This window comes from Chrysochloris asiatica, unplaced genomic scaffold (assembly GCF_000296735.1).
Source record: "Chrysochloris asiatica unplaced genomic scaffold, ChrAsi1.0 scaffold00156, whole genome shotgun sequence".
Taxonomy (NCBI): Eukaryota; Metazoa; Chordata; class Mammalia; order Afrosoricida; family Chrysochloridae; genus Chrysochloris; species Chrysochloris asiatica.
The window spans coordinates 6,612,968-6,618,695 of NW_006408674.1; positions in this window are offsets into that span (position 1 = coordinate 6,612,968).

Here is a 5,728-nt window from a genome sequence, read left to right on the forward strand (position 1 = left end):
TTCCCTTTGAGTTTCAGTCTTAGAGGGGGATGAGCTGTCAAATTTAACTATTGCTGCATTCACCAAATATGTAACTGGATCCAACTGGGCAAAGATAGTTTATGTTACTAGATAATAGGTCTCTGGTTCATTTTGAGAGAACTATCTTGTACACCCATGTCTGCTGATCCAGCAGCTCTAGCCAGGAGGGCCAGCAGTGCTTTAGCATGATAAGAACACAAGGGTATGTTCTTGTGCACATCTTGGTAAACAAACAATGGGAACTCCAGTCCCAGATGACATGTGAAAGCAAGGAAACTGAAATAAGTTGACCATTGCAATGAATTCAGTCAAATAACCTTTATGTACAGAGTTATGGCCTAAGTTTTGCAAATACTATTTATACTTTAACTTTAAAATATGTTTGGAATTTATGTGGATGCTATCTAGCATATGTTTAATGTAACACAAACATGGGCAATCATTTAATATGAAAATAGCAAATGTCCAAAACTACTGGAAATATTATTTGCCTAAACCAATGTTTTCATTTTTATTGTTTGTCACATAGGACACAGTGCTGATTTTAGTTCTCTAGAATTGTTACAACAGAAATATCTCAAATGGCTTTAACAAATAGAAACTTATTTTCTCCACTGAGGAGGCCAGAAGTCTGAATTCAGGCACCAGCTTTAGAGGAGGACATTCTCTCTGTTAGCTCTGGAGACTTCCATGTGTGTTGGCTTCAATCTAACCTGGGCTTAGGAGGGTCTCTTAGCTGAGAGCACAGAGACCCTGGGTCCAAAGGATTCACTTGTTCCCTACTCTTCTTTCTTGGTGTTAGAAAGCCTGGCCTTCCATCCTTGCTTCACAACAAAAGGCAATGCAGGCCTCACCCCAGGCCAACTCCCCTTACATATGATCAGGACTATGCCCTCCAAAGAATGTTACATCCCACCCTAGTCCCCTGACAACAGATTGGCTGATAACATCAGATCACTTATAAGTGCTATTTATTTTTACTATCTCAACTTGTAACTATGACAATATATGACTTACCCTCATATGTTGTCATATTTAAACTGAAGACATAGTTTTGGCTTAACTCATAAAATGGAAACACAAATTAATGAAGACCATCAGTATTGGAAAGTCATTTTGCAACACATTTTTGTTGTTATTAAAACCATTGCTGAAAGTGGACTATATTTTTGAGGACAAAATGAACTGTTTAGGTGCCAAGAAAATGGAAGTTTGGGGGGTTTACTTAAATTTGTTGTTGATTTTGATCCATTTTTAAGCAGGTCACATCTCAAAATTTTATAACTCAGGAAAAGGGCAACATGAAAACAATGTGACATTACATAACTGAGAACCATGGTCCAACCAAGTTGACAAACATAGTTTGGGGGAACACAATTCAATCCAAAATCATGCTTAGTATTACTGTATATGCTAGTATGTATCTATGGAGTCCTGGTGTGGCGTTGTAGGCTAAGGAGCTGGACTGCAAAGTCAGTTTGAATAGCAAAGTTGGTGGTTCAAGCTCATTAGCCATTCCTTGGAAACCCTACACAGGGTCGCTATGGGCCAGAACGGACTCTATGGCACTTAACAACAACAATTCTATCTATGCTAATGAGGTATTAGACATATTAAGAGAATTTAATATTCAGTGTTTATCATGCAAAATTTGTGTTTTGTAACAAAAGTGTGTTTCTAAATTTGTCTTCCAAGAAAGCAACAAAGGGTGTTGGTTGATCAGAACATTACATTGATATTTTATTAGTATATTTACACATCTCAATGTAAAGAAATGGAACAGTTCCCTGAGGAAGTAAATTAAGTGAATATTTAGATAATAAAATTAATACAGATGTATTTTATTTTCTGTTTCCCCTCAGAGTGACTTTCTTTACAGAAACTGATTTTGTTAAAACTTGAAACGCAAACTTACTGATCCACAAGTGTTTCTATTATTATATCAACTATATACATATCTTTGAATATGGGACTTAAACAATTCTGCAAAAAAATAAAATGTACACTTTATAATTTTTGTATCTGATAACAATTATGTTTTCGTTCGACTGATTGGGTATAATCTCATATTCAGTTTTCGCCCATCAAATAAATACGAACATGCCAGTAGCACTGTAATCATGAAACTTGTGACGTATCTGGTCCTGTCCGGTACAAATTAAACCAAAGCACATCTTCAGATTGAGACACCCCCCCCCCCCCGATCTGTATCATCGTCTTCACAATCACTCTCATCCCTTCTGCTGTCAGCAGTAGCCCAATGAACAATGAAGACCTAGCATCAAAGGACAGAAAGCGAGTGTCTGCGTTTTAAGTATTATTGCAAGGGGGAAAACAACCATAGCGACTCTGTATAGGATTTCCGAGGAGCGATTAGTGAGTTTGAACCACTGACCTCGCAGTTCAAACCGACATTGATATAGATATGTGTGTGTGTATATGCATGTATATCTCAAATGTTGTTGTTGTTAAGTGCCATCAAGTCTGTTCTGACCCATAGGGACCCTGTTTAGGGTTTCTGAGGAGTGGCTGGTGAGCTTGAACCAACCTTGTAGTTCAAACAGACTTTGCAGTCTAGCGCATTAACCCACAGCACCACACCAGGATTACATTACTCAAATAGCCAATTGGAATTTGTGAGTAATCAGAGGAGCGTTTGTTGTTAAGTGCTGTTGAGCCAACCTTGCAGTTCAAACTGACTTTGCAGTCCAGCGCATTAACCCACAGTACCACACCAGGACTCCACAGTGTTTAGGATCCTGATATGCTTCCTTTGTACTGATAGGAGACCTGAGGCTCAGTTGAATTTAGGGACCATTTCAGATCTTCCACAAGGTGTAAAGTACCATATGGAGGACACATGTTGTTGTTAAGTGCCATCGAGTCATTTCCAACCCATAGTGACCCTGTATAGGGTTTCCAACGAGCAGCTGGTGAACTTGAACTGCTAACCTTGCAGTTCAAATGGCTTTGCAATCTGGCGCATTAACCCACAGCGCCACACCAGGATATAGAAAATACAGCTTCTAGCTAGGAGACAACTTCTGTAGCTAATCTAGCCTGGTAATTACTCAGTGTTCCTCCTTTTTCTTGTCTACTTCCAGATCTTTGCACATACTGTGTCCTCAGCCTGGAATCCTGTATCTTTATCACATGTCACTACAAACTACAACCCTGTGTGCAACTATACACCCTGTGCCGCACATAACTCCAGCCCAGAATAAGCTGCTGCTGAGTTGATTCTAACTCATGATCCCCCCGTGTGTGTCAGAGGACAACTGTGCTCCATAGGTTTTCCGGCAGTTGATTTTCTAGAATTCAATCACCAGGTCTTTCTTCCAAGTCTCCCCTAGGTGGATCGGAACCACCAACATTTCAGCTATCAGTGGAGCACATTAACCATTTCACCACCCAGACACTTTGTATGATTCTAGAATATCTACTTATAAAGAATTAAAAAACAAAGATGTCACCTTGAGAACTAAGCCATGCTATTTCCAATCACCTCATATGCGCGCGAAAGCTGGACAATGAATAAGGAAGACTGAAGAAAAACTGACACATTTGAATCAGTGTTGGAAGAATCGTGAAGGTACCACCATGGATTGCCAGAAGAACAGACAAATCTTGGAAGAAGTACATCCAGGATGCTCCTTAGAAGCCAGGACGGGGAGACTTCATCTTACACACTTTGGACACATTGCCAGGATGGTACAGTCCCTGGAGAATGACCTAATGCTTGGTAATGTAGGTGGTGGAGGTGCGGTGCCGTGGAGTCGGTTCCGACTCATAGTGACCCTGTATAGGGTTCCGAAGCTGTAAAATCTTTACAGGACCAGAAAGCCTCATCCTCCTTCTGCATAATGGTAGTTTAGAACTGCTGGCCTTGAAATGGTAGAGAATCAGCCCTGAAAGAGAAAGACCCTCAACAAAATGGGCTGACACAGTGTCTGCAACAAGGGGCTCAAACAATGCAACCATTGTGAAGATGGAGCAGGACCAGGCAGTGTTTCATCCTGTTGTGCACAGGGTCACTGTGAGTCAGAACTGACTCAACTGAACCTAAAAAAACAAACGGTGTTCTCAGAAATGGGCAGTGCGCAACCTGTACGATTGTACAGCATGGCAGTGCCTGCTACCCACACTCCATTCCTTTGCTTTGGGCATAACTCACAATCTCCATTTTCAGCTGACTCTTTTACCTTTCCTTCTTCTTTCTCTCTCTCTTCCTTCCCTCTCTTTCTTTCCTTCTCTCATATGGACTGAACCCCTATTGGAAACCCTGTACAGGTTCGCTAAGAGTTGGAACCAACTCAATGGCACTTAACAACAACAACAAAACTAGGGGGACAATGGTTAAGTACTCAGCTGCTAACCAAACACCTGGCAGTTCCAACCCACCAGTAGCTCTGTGGGAGAAAACACTTGGCAATCTGTTTCCATAAAAATGTGTTGTTGCTGTTGTTAAGTGCCATTGAGTCAGTTCTGACTCATAGCGGCCCTGTATAAGGTGTTTGAGGAGCGACTGGTGAGTTTGAACTACCAATCTTGTGGTTCAAACCAACCTTATGGTCAAGTGCTCATCCATGGCAGGAAGGAAGTCCTGTGTACCGGTTCTACCCTGGCCTGTCAGGTCAGGATGTGTCACGGTTAATCTGAAGGCACATAACAACACTACTTTGTATCAGGAACTCCAGTGGCATCCCTAAGGGGGTGTGGGATGTGGACTGAACCAGGTGACTAGGTCAGAGGAAATTACACCAGAATGACTGTCTATAAAAGTTTTGTGCAGTGTTTCAGCAGAAATTTGATATTTTTTAAAACAAAAATATCCCTATAGTTACTTATAGGAGTCCTGGTGTGGTGCTGTGGGTTAACATGCTGGACTGCAAAGTCGATTTGAACTGCAAGGTCAATGGTTCAAGTTTACCAGCTGCTCCTTTGAAACTCCATACCGGGTCACTATGGGTCAGAACCAACTCGATGGCACTTAACAACAACGATAGTTAGTTATAACAAAACATTTTTCCTAAGCCCTGCTAACATGAGTCAAGATACCTACAAGGCTAAAACTCTGTGCTAAATGAACCTTCTAATGCACTTCAGTCAAAGCTGTCCTTATTACAATGACAATAACTCCCAAATCATATGGTTTCGTCTGCATGCGCGATAAGCACGCACTGTTGATTCCCTTGCTGCCAGTGTGTAGAGTTGCTGATTTTGTCAGATTTTCTGATGGATTGGCTACAAGATTGTGGTAATTAGTATTTGTAAACCTATACCAATAATATTTGAGAATAAAATGGTAATTAAAGGAAAAGAAAGAAAAATCAAAAAAGGCTTTGGCACAGTTACTAACGGTGTTGTAATTAATAATGTTGTAATTCAATGTAGAAAGATTATACAAAACGGTTTTGTTGTTAGTATTCATATAATCTAATTTAAGCAATTTACAACTGTATTTATCACATGTTTAAAATAGGTGGTAAACATTACTAAGGATTCTGTATGGTCTAGTGCTGGAGGAGTTCCCTCAGCAAGGAGGGGGTGACATCAGTCCTCATGATGCCACTGATGAGCTGGTTGCAGAACAGATAGGTCCCCTCCTACCGGAGCATTTATATTATTCCTCCTCCAGGAAGCCTTCTCTGATCGCACTGCATAGTTTTTCTGGTGGCTGCCCTGTCCTGGGGCCCTTGGGCTCTAG